This window comes from Dromiciops gliroides, chromosome 2 (genome assembly GCF_019393635.1).
Source record: "Dromiciops gliroides isolate mDroGli1 chromosome 2, mDroGli1.pri, whole genome shotgun sequence".
Lineage (NCBI taxonomy): Eukaryota > Metazoa > Chordata > Mammalia > Microbiotheria > Microbiotheriidae > Dromiciops > Dromiciops gliroides.
Genome location: NC_057862.1, coordinates 72,691,172 through 72,706,173, shown reverse-complemented (window position 1 = coordinate 72,706,173; position 15,002 = coordinate 72,691,172).

Here is a 15,002-nt window from a genome sequence, read left to right as displayed (position 1 = left end):
CAATTGATAAATGGTTAAAGGATATAAACAGGTAGTTTTTAGAAGAAATCAAAGCCATTTATAGTCATATAAAATGCTCTAAATCACTATTGATTAGAGGAAAGCAAATTAATACAATTCTGGTGTACTACCTCACATTTATCAGAAATGACAAATGCTGCAGGGGGTAAGGGAAAAATAGGTACAGTAATAAACTGTTGGTGGAGTTGTGAACTTGTCTAACCATTCCAGAGAACAATTTGGAACCTATCCCAAAGGGCTATAAAACTGCATAGCCTGGGGCAGCTAGGTGGTGCAGTGGATAGAGCATTGGTCCTGGAGTCAGGAGGACCTGAGTTCAAATCCAGTCTCAGACACTTGACACTTACTAGCTGTGTGACCCTAGGTAAGTCACTTAACCCCAATTGCCTCACCAAACAAAACAAAACAAAACAAAACAAAAAACTGCATAGCCTTTTGCCTAGCAATACCACTACTAGGTCTGTATCCTAAAGAGATCAAAGAAAGAGTAAAAGGACCTATATATACAAAAAATATTTTTAGCAGCTCTTTTGGTAGTGGCAAAGAACTGGAAATTTAAGGGATACTCATCAATTAGGGAAAGGCTGAACAAATTGTGGTATTTGATTGTGATGGATGCTATGGGAAATGAAGCTATTGAAAAGTATTGAAATTTAATACCACTGTTTTTTAAATTAATTGTTTAGGTAAATTAAAAATGTAAATGTGTGCCAAAATTAGTGCAAGTGAAATCAATTCAAAACTGAATTTCAATAGAAGTAAGGTTATAATAAACTAGAATAAGAATTACTAAAGATAGAATTAAACAAGAATATAGTGGTATAGGAGCATATAGGAGTCAACTAAGTGTATGCTCACCTTATATAAATGGTGGTCATATTACAAAAGAGAAAATTAAAAGGAGTATATGGCTTATAAGTAGTTTAAAATACAGACATGTTGAGAGATAAAAAAATTTAATTATTTCAGAATGTCCCTTACCTCATTTTTTTGGATGCTAAAACAAATAGAAATTTTATAAAATGAAATTAGGTTAATACAAATCATTGTTGAGCATTTGATAGAATCTAATTATACTTCAGAAAGGATAACAATCTGCTTCACTATCAAGGAGCTGGTGAAATTGATATAATAGTCTTTTGAAACATAAAAAATTGTATATTAGTATGTCAGCTGAGGTATAATCTAAAAAATGACAGAATGATTTCAATTCAAATCCAAGGCAAACCATGCAACATCAGAGTAATACAAGTCTGTTATCCAACACATTGACACTAAAGAGGCCAAAGTTGATCATTTCTATGAAGACCTACAACATCTTCTAGAAACAACACCAAAAAACAAAAAAAGTTGTCAAACTCATCACAGGGGATTGGAATGCTGTGTAGGAAATCAAAAGATTATTGGAGGGGGGCAGCTAGGTGGTACAGTGGATAGAGCACCGGCCCTGAATTCAGGAGGACCTGGGTTCAAAACAGACCTCAGACACTTAACAATGGCTAGCTGTGTGATCCTGGGCAAGTCACTTAACCCTCATTTCCCTGCCAAAACAAAACAAAACAAAACAGACAAGTTTGGCCTTAGAGTACAGAATGAAGTGGGGCAGAGACTAATAGAGTTTTGTCAAAATAACTTGCTGATCATGGTAAACACTCTTTTTCAACAACCCAGAATGTGACTCTACACATGAACATCACCAGACAGTCAATATTGAAATCAGCTTGATTATATACTTTGCAGTCAAAGGTGGATAAGGCCTACACAGTCAATTAAAAAAAATTCAGACATAAATTAAAGAAAGTAGGGAAAACCATCAGACCTTATAGGTATGACCCAAATAATATCCCTTATGAATAGGAAACAAAAGTGATGAATAGATTTAAGGGATTAGATCTGGTAGAAAGAGTGACTGAAAAACTATGGGCAGAGGTTTGCAATATTGTACAGTATTCATTAACAAAAACGATTCCAGAGAAAAAGAGCAAGAAAGAAAAATGGCTGTCTAAAGAGGTTTTACAAATATCTGAGGAAAGAAGAAAAGAGAAAGGGAAAGAAGAAAGGGAATGACATACATATCTGAATGCAAAATTCCAGAGAATAGAAGGGAAGATAAGAAGGTTTTCTTAAATGAGCAATGAAAAGAAATAGAAGAAAATAATGAAATAGTAAAGACAAAGGATCTCTTCAAGAAAATTAGAGATATCACATGTTGCTGAAGCCTAACTTGCAGAATCTTAAGTATAACCTTGCTGGCATGTTAAGATTCTGCAAGTTAGGTTTCAGCAATATGTGAACCAAGAATTACCAGATGAGTAGGCTGGTTTTTGAAAAGGCAGAGGAACTAGACCAAATTGCCAACATTCACTGAATCATGGAGAAAGCAAGGGATTTACAGAAAAACACATACTTCTACTTCATTGACTATACTAAAGTCTTTGACTGTATGGATCACAATAAAATGTGACAAGTGCCCAAAGAAATTGGAGTCTCAGATCATCTTACTTGTCTCTTAAGGCACCTGTATGTGGGCCAAGAAACAACAGTTAGAACCGAACATGGAACAAGATTTGTTTAAGATTTAGAAAGGAGTATGATGAGACTTATATAATCACCTTATTTATTTAAACTATATGCAGAGTACATCACATGAAATTTTAGGATGGATGAATCAAAAGCCAGAATTAAGGCTGCTGGGAGAAGTATCAACAATCTCAGAAATGCAGTGGAGAGTGTAAAAACTGGCTTGGAGGCAGCTAGGTGGCACAGTGGATAAAGCAGCATCCCTGGATTCAGGAGGACCTGAGTTCAAATCCAGCCTCAAACACTTGACACTCACTAGCTGTGAGACCCTGGGCAAGTCACTTAACCCTCACTGCCCTGCAAAAAAAAACCCCAAAACAAACAAAAAAGCCCCACAAAACTGGCTTTAAACTTAACATCAAAACAACTAAGATCTTGGCAACTGGTCCCATCATGTCCTGGCAAAGAAAGGGAGAAGAAATGGAAAGAATATGAAGTTTTGTATTCTTGGACTCAAACATCACTGCAGACAGTGACTGCAGCCATGAAATTAAGGCATGTCCTCTTTGGAAGGAAAGCTCTGGCAAATCTGGACATCATACTAAAAAGCAGACCTTACCTTAGTAACAAAAGTATGTTTAGTAAAAGCTATGGTTTTTTTCCAGTAGAAATGTATGGTTGTGGCAGTTGAACTATAGGGAAAGCTGAGTGTTTCAGAATCTACACTTCTGAATTGTGGTGCTGGAGAAGATTTTTCAAAGTCCCTTGGACAGCAAGATGATCAAATCAGTCCATACTTAAATAAATTAACTCAGGCTATTCACTGGAAGGTCAAATGATGAATCTGAAGCTTAAATACTTTGGCCACATAATGAAAAGACTAGACTCATTGTAAAAGACCCTGATTTGGGGAAAGATTGAAGGAAAAAGGAGAAGGGGACAGCAGAGGATGAGATGAATGGATAGTATCATGGAAGCAATGAATTTGAACTTGGACAGACTTTAAAGAGATAGTGGAGGACCCTGGTGTGTTGTGGTCCAGAGGGTCATGGAGAGTCAAGCACAACTGAACAACTGAACAACAACATATGTCAGTCAAGGTACTGTTTAATTTATATTTAATTGTTTTAATTAGAACTATTGTGATGTTTACTGTTCATTTCATCTCAGCAATTATATTCTCAGGATCACTTTTCAATTTGTGGGCTTAAGAACTTTGTAATTTATTTAAAACAGCAAATTTTGAAAAATGAAAGCATAAGTTAGCTGAAAACAATGGGCTCTTGGAATAAAATGAAACAAATATCATTAGGGATTATAAATCTGGATTTGATCTTGTCAAAATTTTGTCTTGAAGCTACATTGTAATTGTGATATATCAGAGAATGTTGGTAGCCTTCTTTTATGTAAAGGTGAATAATAAATAATAGTACCTACCTTCCAGGGTCATTGGAGGAATAAAATGATTATAAAGTGCTTAGCATAGTGAGCACTGTATAAATGTCGACTATTGTTATTGGGTTTGGGATTAAACAACATCTTGAAGGTACTGACATGAGAGATTTTCTAAGAAAGATAAGTTAAGATTTTTATCTAACTGCATTGATGAAATTTGACTTAAGAAAAACTTGAGAAGTCTGATGTTAAGTTTTTTAAAAAAACTAATATTCTTTAGGCTTCTATTTTTTCTTGTATTGTGGAATATGAAAGAATATCAGATGTTATTAGAAATGTGAATTCTCTTTTAATTAGGAGAATATGCTTTTAATTGCATACTGTTATGTGAAAATTTTCTAATTTTGCATAATGAGTAGAAAGAAAATAAGTATTGCAACTGGTAAAGTGTACAGCAACCATTTTTCCTAAGCTATTCACTTTTTCAGAATTAGAAAGCTATGTGTTTATCTCTCAACCTTCCAAATTAGCTGGGCTAGAGAGGGCAATATTAGAATCAAGAAAGCCAGGTTAGAAAGGGCTAGTTGTGGGCCTGGTCCTGTTCTGGCAACTCTACATATGATGACTCCAAAAATTATGAAACCAAAAATGAACAGAAAGGAAAAAAATAACCATTCCCCTATACTTTCTTTTATACTTTCAGAGGAATTTACATTGGTATGGAGGGTTGCTTAGGATGGCAACAACACTAGACAACTCATGTCTATCATACCTAATTTGTAAATCTTGAAGATATATAGATATTTGTATATATATACATATATATATGTAGGTACATGTGTATATATGTTATTATTGTTATTGTGGTCATTGTTATTATTGTTATCATCATCATCTTAGCTCAGAGAATACCATTGAGGCATACTTTAAAATTCACCAGATATATTCTTTGTTGGTAAACCAAAGAAATTATTGTTTTTGAAAGCAGAACATCTGATCCAGATTTTTAAAAGTTCTCAAAAAAACTAGCCTGGCAAAGAGAAAGTTAGGGAATGGTTATGTTTTATAGTCAGGATTATGTGAGGAAGGCAAGTCAAGAAAATAAAAAGAAGCTTCCCTCTATAATTACTAGAAGCTAGATCCTCAAGCTTTCTTTTTTCTTTCGAACTGCTCTTCAGAGATCACAAAGCCTGAATTGTCTCCTTCCTCACCTCCTTAGCACTTTAAAATACCTTGGCAGCCTGTTTATTACATCTTAACACTGAACTTCTTTCCTCCTTCTGACTTTCCTCCTACCTCTTCTCACTGAGTTGCCTTATTTATGTATGTGTTCTTACTAGCCTAGCCTTGCCATATATAGTCTCTTCCTTAATTCCTTCTGCTTTTCCTTGAGTTCTTTTTCCTTCATCATCTGTAAAATGGGAATAATATTAACAGCTACAATGTATTTGTATAGTGTTTACTATGGGCCAGACACTGTACTAAATGCTTTACAATTATCATCTAATTTGATCCTCACAACAAACCTGGGAGGTAGGTGCTATTCCTATCCCCATTTTACATATGAGGAAACTGAGGAAAACACAGAAGTGAAGTGACTTGCCCAAGATCACATAGCTAGGAAGTATCTGAGTCTGGATTTGAACTCAGGTCTTCCTGACAATGGGCCAAAGTGCTCTATCCACTCTGGTACCACCTGGTTGCCTGTGTCACAGGATTGTTGTGAGGAGCAAATGAATTAACATAGGTAAGATGCTTTGCAGACCTTAAAGCTCTACATAAAGGCTAGCTATTGCTAATATTATCAATATCATTATCAGCAGCATTTTCTTCTGGCTTATCTTTTTTTTCTTCTGCTTTACCATAGTGGAAAATTTTGCCCTGGAATTATTTCTAAGAAGTAATTATAAAGTTATATGCTTTATAAATTATCTTTTGATTAGTGAGTATTTGCTTAAGGGCTTTGGTGGATTATTTTATTTCATTGATGTATTTTTCCCATAGCATAGATGGCAATCCATCCATGCCTATTTATTTCATCTTGTGTGGTTATCGTCCATATCCTCCCAAACAAACCTTTATAGATGATCTATACAATATACTGAAGGCTTTCCTCTGGGTATGTTGACATTCTTGGAGTACCAGTGACACTGGTTATTTCTTGTTATTTGTGTAATTTCTTGATCTCAGTATGTGACCACCTCACCTCTTTTTCAAATAATATAATTCCTAAGTGATATCTTTCAGGTAATGTTTTTACATGTAAGAAATATATTCAAAATTCTGAAGCCTATTAACAACCACAATATACCTTATGGGTCACTTGATACTGTAGAGAGTAGTCACAGGGTAGGAAGAATAGAGGTTGAGATAACCGGAAACTCACAGATTATGAAATCTAAGAAATGAGCCAGTGATAATACCCATGGCCTCAGAAGTCAAAGGAAAAATGCAAAAAGTATGATGAAATAGCGATCCTAATGCAAGAAGAAATTACTGACATCATACGCATCATTGAGACTTGGTCAGATGAGACCTGTTATTAGAAAAAGACATCAGCAACAGCTGTCATTTATATAGTACTTTAAGGTTTGCAGAACACTTCAGAAATATTATCTTTTTCTTCACAACTACTCTGAGAGGTAGGTGCTATTTACCCATTTTATAAAGAAGGAAATTGAGGCAGACAGAGGTTAAGTGACTTGCCCCATGTTACATAGCCTATAGGTGTCTTAGAATGGATTTAAACTCAGGTCTTCCTGACTCCAGGTCTATGCTGTCTACACTATGTTATTGGCTGCTTCTGTGGCTTTGGAAGGGCATACCTTATTCAAAAATAACAAAATAGATAAGAGGAGAGGGAAAGGAACTGGATTCATTAGTGGTCTATGATTGTTTTTAATAACCTGTGATTTCATCAGTGTAGGGGTCTCTCAGGGAGGAATCCTCTTTAGCAAAGCACATTTTTATTTAAAGTTTTGAGTTACAAATTCTACCCCCTCCTTTCCTCTCTCCCCTCCCCCTTATCTGAGGTGATAAACAATCAGATATAGGTTATACATGTCTACAGCCTATGGTCTTAAGGAACAGCTGGGGGACTTTGGCTGAGAAATTGAGTGACCTGTCCTGGGTCACACAGCTTGTACATGTCATAGGTAGGACTTGAACCTAGGTGTTCCTGACTCTGTGGCCACCTCCTGATCAACTATGCTACACTGCCTCATTCTGTATATTATGAAAACAGGCTCATAGGAAGGAACCATGGAACCAAAGCTGAAAAGAATGACATAAAGCATTTGCGTAAAAATCAGTGGAATCAGAAACGGGAGTGCAAATGTAATCAGACTACACTATAGATCACATGGACAGGAAAAGAAAAGAGAGGAAGAGTTTGAGAAAAATATTTCAAGTCTGGCATAGATGCTGGATAGAATAATGCTGGATAGAATAATGAACTTCAATTCTCTCTCTCTTTTTCTCTCTCTCCTTTTCCTCCTCCTCTCCCTCCTCTCCTCTTTCTCCCTCTCTCTTCCCTCTCCCTTTTCTCTCCCTCTTTCTCTCTTCTCTGCTCTTTCTCCTTCTGTCTTTCTCCTCTCTCTATGCCTCTGTTCTTTGTCTTTCTGTATCCTTGTCTCTCTCTTTCTCTCTGTCTCTCCCCGTCTCAAAAGCAAAGCAACTGAGAAACTAATAATTTCTTGACATGCCTGCATAATAATTTCATCCTTGAAAAGATTCATGAACCAGTGAAGTGACATTTAGGTTGCATCTTATTCTGACCAACAAGGAGGAACTGGTTGATGGAGTGGAAATGATGGGAACATTGTGAGGAAGTCACTATTTCATCTTAGAATTTGTGAAAGAGAATGAGTAGAAAGCTAGGAATAGTCTGACATGCGCCTTTGATTTGGGGACAGGAGATTTCAAAGGGTTTAGATAAAGGATATTGTTGGGATTTCACAGACTATAATTCTCTACAAGTTAGCTCAGCAAAGAGGAGGGAGCTCTCACGAATATGGATTCTGAACAAAGAGAAATCATTTTTATGGGTACGGAAAAGGAAATTGGGCTAAAGAAACTGACATTGATATTCAGGGAGCTCATCAGCAAAGTTAGATTTTAAAAGTTCATCTTCACAGCGTTTTTTTGGTTTTGTTTCATTTTCTTTTTACTTATGCTCATCTTTGTATAGATTTTGGGTGCACAGTGGGGCTGACTCCTTTCTTTACCTCTCCAAGAAGAACTTATGAATTCTTCTTCCACATAGCTTCCTTATAGTTTTTAGTTTCATTTATAGCAAGAATGAGAAAGCTGCGAGATCCCATTCTTTAAACATATTTAATATAGCCTGCCCTGTTCGAGCCCAACTGGAGATTTGGCGAGGCTGCTTCTTAGTAGGCATAATGAAAAAGTCCTTTTTCTAACTTCAAAGCACATTTAATTGGTTGCTAACTGGAACTGAGTTGAGTGTGCATATAAAAGTTTCTGGGGGTGATCTCTTAATCTCTTTCCTGATGGACTTTGAGGAAAAAGAATTATTGCAAGCCTTGGGGCAGGGGTAGGGGCAATATCTTCAACTGCCTTGAATCCCCACTCTGTTGTGATGTGTCTGTGAATGCACAATGCCTCTGTCCCTGTTGTATTTCTTCTTAAGTAAATGGGTATCCTGAGACAGGAGGACCAAGGTAACCAGGCCAATTGGAAGATCCACCAAACTCACCTGACATCCCATCAATAACTAGAGTCCTGGAGTCTGGGACAGTAATAATAACACACACAAACAGGTAGTAAGTACCAGAATCTCTTGATACTTGAAATTTATGTTTCTAAGCCCATCATCAGTGAACACAGTTAAATTTTCAGTAGTTGCTGTCTTTGGGACAGTTAATTCCCCTGGGCCTCCTACATTCTGGTAACAGGAACAGTTTATAGCCTGACTATAAAAACCAAGCTCTTACCTTCCCATCTCCAGCAATCCTTCATATTCCCGTGGCTCCAACTCTGCCCCAATCTGTCTTTTTGTGATTGAATACTAATCACCTCATGAAGGATAAGGAAATCAATCACAAGATTATAGGATTAGAGATTTGGATCATAGGGTCATAGCACATCGAGCAACAGAGTCTGGAAACAAGAAGTCTTGAGTTCAAATCCTGCCTCAGGCACTTACTAGCTGTATGACCCTGGGCAAGTCATTTAACCACTGTTTGCCTCAGATTCTTCATTGGTAAAATGAGGATAACAAGGACACCAAAACACTTTGCAAACCTTAAAGTGCTATATAAATGCCATTTATGGTAACAAAGGTGGGAGGGAACTTAGATCTTATCAAAGCCAAACCTCTCCTTTTGCAAGTGAGGAAACTGAGGCACAGAGAGTTTAAGGGGGTTGCTCTATGTTGGGAAAAGGCAAAATTTGAACCTGAGTCCTTCTTGTTCCAGTGGGCTAGCCACTAGAGCATGCTACCTTTCATGACTTAATGGCTCTCAAACTTGGAGTTGCTGGCTCCAACTTTGTTCTTTGTTAATTACCTCTTACTCCAAGGAATTCTGATTTCTTCCTCATTTGCACCCACATTTACCCTCCTTTACACCACTTCTCCTGTGCCTCTTACTTGATTCCTACCCCCACATAAAAAGAAAAACTTAATAATAAGCAAAACGTTTTATTATTTGGTATAGAATGATCATAGATTTAGAACTGGAAGGGAACTTAGAGAATGTATAGTACAAAACCCTTTATTTTACAAATGAGGAAACTCAGAGAATACATTGCTCAAAGTCACATATGTAGAAGGTTGGGTTTTTTTTACATCGATGTGGCATTTTTTTGGTTTTGTTTTTGCAATTATGTATAATTCTGGTATAAAAAACTTAAACAGATGTCTTTTTTGGTTTTTTTTTTTTCTTTTGTTTTTGGTGGGGCAATGAGGGTTAAGTGACTTGCTCAGGGTCACACAGCTAGTAAGTGTCAAGTGTCTGAGGCCGAATTTGAACTCAGGTCCTTCTGAATCTAGGGCTGGTGCTTTATCCATTGTGCCACCTAGCTGCCCCCTTGGGTTGTTTTTAATAATATTTTCATGGTTTATTCCCAAGAAAGGACTTATTGGCTCAATGATTTGATTAATTAAAAATTTTTTATTTTGTGCTGCCAGTTTAATCTCTTTTTAAAATTAAAATTTTTTGATGTTCTTATTTTTAAATTTTATTTTATTTTTAATTTATTGACTAAAACAATAATTTCCATAACAGTATAATTAAAAGATTATTGCACATGAAACTGCAAATCTATTATGTATAACTTGCTATTCCTAAAAAATATGTAATAAAGTTATCATGTACATTTCTTTTTCCCCTTTTCTTTTCTCCCCCTACCCCACTACACTTGAGATGGCTACAATTAGACACAAATATATATATATATACACATATATATATATATATGTAAAACATATACATACACACATATACATATACATACATATATGTAAACTCATTCTATGAATACATCTATTTATCAGTTCTTTCCCTGGATGCAGATAGTGTCTTCCTTCATATGCTCTTTGTAGTTAATTTGGGTAATTAATATAGTCAAAATGATTTATCTGCTCAAAATTGTTCTTAAAATGATATTGCTGTTACTGTATACAACATTATCTTTGTTCTTTTCATTTCCTTCTTTATTATTTCATGCAAGTCTATCCATGTTTTTCTAAGATCATTTAACTCATCATTTCTTACAGCACAGTAGTATTCCATCACAATCATATACCGTGACTTGTTCAACCATTCCCCAATTGATGGGCATCCCCACAACTTCCCATTCTATGCCACTACAAAGAAAGCTGCTATAAATATTTTAGGACATATAGGTTCTTTTCCTTTTTCCCTATTCATCTTTGGAAATAGACCTAATATTTCTGAGTCAAAGGGTATAGGCAATTTAATAACTCTTTGGGCATAATTCCAGATTGCTCTCCAAAATGATTGGATCAGTCCACAATTCCACCAACAATAAATTAGTGTCCCAATTTTTCCACATCACTTCCAACATTTGACGCTTTCCACTTCAATCATTTTAGCCAATCTGATAGGTGTAAAATGATATCTGAAGGTTGTTTTAATTTGCATTTCTGTAATCAATGATAGCTTAGAGCATTTTTTCATATGACAAAAAAGTTGTGATTTCTTCTTCAGAAAACTACCTGTTTATATCCTTTGACCATTTATCAATTGGGTAATGACTCATATTCCCAGTTTCCTTTTCAAAAAGATTAATAAAGTTTTCAAGTCTACCAACAATGATTGTGTATATCTGTCTCTCCATAATTTCAACAGCACAGAATTTTACCACTGTTTATTACTTTTGCCAATTTTGTGGGCATAAGTTTGTACCTAAAAGATTTTGTATTTCTTTGATTATTATGAAGGTTGAACATTTTTTCAAATAATTAGTGTTACCTATTGTCCAGTAGGTCTCTTTCCAGAAAAGGGGCTCTGACTCTAGATGTATTTAGACTGGGTTTATCTTAAGAGGTCTTGTCCCCTAAAAGAGGTCAGGCTTGTCTTAACCTCTTGCTCATTGTGTCTCCATCTCATAGCAGAACTCCAGGAAAAATGTCTAAAGCAAAACTTCAGTATAAGTTATGTCTAGGTTCTTTCCAAAAAGGCATTAATAGGATCCTTTCTAGAAAGGTATTCCATGAAAAAAATAGTTACTAGGTATAGGACAGCTATTTCTTTACTCCACCACAAAATAAATGCACAAAAGAATCACAAATGCACATTGATGAATACTTAAAACATAAAATAGCAGTCCATCTCTATCATACTTTCCCCAAAAGGTTAAGGCATTTCATGAGACTGTTGAATACACTTTGACCTCACGTCTGCATTGTCTGAGGAATTTGTAAGGACAAGATCTGCTAGCCATCTGAGCATTTTCTTAGTCCATTTAGGTTCAGGATGATCGTGTGAGCATCTTCTCCTCTGAAAAATGGTGGAATTGCAGGAAGAGCCTTCTAGTCAGCAGCTGGCTCACATGATTACAACATGGTTACCAAAAGGGTCAGAAGCGTCTCTTTCTTAGAATCATAGTCTGATGATTTGGGATCTTCAAACTAAACACAAAACAGAAGAGGCAGTCAGGAACTTGAGGTCTAGCCTTACCCTCATTTAGTCAAGCAAGCATTCTCGTTGCCAGATGCTTAGAGTGCCGGTCATTGCTTCAGAAGTGGGTAATAAGGTAGGGGGAGAAATCTGCCCCCTTCCCTGGAAAGCCCAAGGGGTTACAAGCACTTGAAGTATTCCAAAGATGAAGCACTTAGAAGATGGTTGGGGTCTTTCTCCTTGCTCCACATATAACAACCTAGTGAGGGGTAGCTCTTTCTGACTCAGTCACAAATCATCTTTGACCAAACCTCCCAGTCATAGAGATCAAGGAAGACCAATCAGGCGTTACTGGATCATACACATCATTTCACAAGGAGCCAAAACACATGTCCTCAGAAAAAGACCAGTGCACATGTCCAACTCCAGGCATCATCCCTGTTTCACTAGCAATTTGTTTTTTTTATTTCTTTTGGAAATTGCCTGTTCATGCTTTTGATCATTTGCTTATTATGTAAACTCCTTAAAGACAGGCAATGGCTCATTTTTATATTTGTATTCCCAATGTGCAACCTAGTGCCTGGCACATAGTAGGTATTTAATAAATGCTTATTGATCGGTTGCTTGAGTAAATAGGACTTTACACTGCAACATATAATTTAAATGTTTTTATCTAGCATTTTTGTTATATTTTTGCCTGTTATTTTTATTTTAAACATATTTTTGCACAGTTTTACAATTTTAATTTAGCCGAATACATCTATCTTTTCCCTAATCATTTCTTCTATTTGCTGAATCATAAAATATTGCTTTTCCCTTCCATAATGGTGACAAATGTTTCATTCCATTTTCTTCCATGTTTTTATAGTGCTTTTTAAAAAATATTTAAGGCTCTCATCCAGCTGGAATTCACTGAGAGTACACGGTGTAAAATTCAAGTCTAAATTCTTTTCCTGCTAGGTTGCCAACAAATTTTCTAAAGTGCATTTGTTAAATAATGAATCATTTCCCCCGTTTTTTATTTTCTGTAGGTTTATGAAAAATGAATCTTTTGTATATATTTGTTATGTCTGTTATGTCCTATTCCCTTGATCTATTTCTCTCTTTTTGTCAGCCCAGTAGCTTATAGTTTTGATGATAATTACTTAGTAATACGTTTTAACATTTGGGAGTCGCAAGATGGCATTCAGGAGCCTTTTCCCTCGGTGTACTCTTGAATAATCTTACTGTTTGTTTGTCTTATACACATTCCATTATGATTTTGTTTAATTTTATAAAGAAGCCCCTTGGTATTTTCATCAGTGCCTCCTACTTCTCTAACAACTCTCACAGCTCCCAACTTGCCTTTCCTTCCTACCCTCTCCCTTTTTTCATTCTTTATTTGTTTTTTTCTTCCCTCCTTTGCTTGCTTCCTTCCTTCCTAATTCATGTATTTACTGAGGCTTTTATATATGTGACACACTGTGACAAGTAATATAAGGGACAGAAACAGTATTAAAACACAGTCACTTCCCTCATGAAGCTTTCAGTCTAGTAGGAGAGAAAGACATACACAAATACATGATAGAGGGTAAAAATTCAATGAAGAAAGGAAAAGCAAAATTCTGTGGTAGCTGAGAAATGGGAGAAATCATGGAAGGGATGGTGGAGGGGGTGACATTTGATTTGGGACTTGAGTTGTTGTTCATCTTTCAATATTGAAAAGGGCCAATGTCATCATGGGGTGATGTCTTGACTCACATGTGAATTGGATTTAAGTGAGTAGAGGAACAATGTAGAAAATGGCACAAGAAAGAAACTGAAGACTGTCTTTGGGCAACATCAAACAGTTGTGTTTGACTACATTGTAGAATCCACAAGAGGAATTAATGGGAAATAAAACTGGAAAGGTAGAAGGTCTTGAATTTCAGGCAAAGAAGTATAGACTTTATTTAGTATGGAGTGGGGAACCAATGAAAAACCTGAGTAGCATCTGAGACTGAAACAGAACTTAGACAACCATTGACCTTGCTGGTGCCTTTATCCATGCCGTGCTGTAGCCTTGGAGTAAGCATGGGGAAAACTCACAGGGGTTTGGCTATAGTGGAAGGACAAGGAAGTAAGGAATCCTCTAGAATATTAGTGAAAGCATCATTAAAATGGTGGCCTCTAATGAGTGTCCAATAATTGGTAAAGGACAGGAGTTTTACAGAGAGTTCAAACAGGAAGAAAACAATAGGAACTTGAGCCAGCTAGGAAGATTTCAGAGAAGAGATGACATGGTTCAGCCTTGAAGAAAGACTAAGACATAGCCAGGGAGTGCAAAGCCAGGAAGGGGGAAGAGAATCCTTCCCACACCTCCAGTTAGGGTAAATGGTGGGAACAAAGGAGGACAGTTGGAAGTGTTAGAGCAAAGACTTCAGTGTACCAGCAATCTTCAGCAAAAGGCATAGAAACTGGCAGTGATTAAGTAGCTAAAGAGATGAGTCCAGAAAGGAAAGTAGGAATCTGGGGATTGAAGAAATATTAATATAGAAAGTGAATGGGGAAATGGGGTAGCATGTTGAAAAGGGCAAGGACTCAGTCTTATGGATCTTGGCTTGTAAAGATGAGCCTTTGAGCATTAGGCTGATATTCCTAGTAAAGAGGAAAAGTGAGCACATCTTAAATTTCTGCAATCTAACTGAAAAGAAACATCATATTCTTTTTTTTTTTTTGGTTTTGTTTTGTTTTGGTGAGGCAATTGGGGTTAAGTGACTTGCCCAGGATCACACAGCTAGTAAATGTTAAGTGTCTGAGGCTAGATTTGAACTCAGGTCCTCCTGACTCCAGAGCTGGTGCTCTATCCACTGCGCCACCTAGCTGCCCCGAGACATCATATTCTTGACCAGATAAATGGTCACATCATATCTGGAGTATTGTGTTTGCTTCTTGAGCATAATATTTTAGGAAGAATATTGGTAAGGTGGAGAGTGTCCTTGG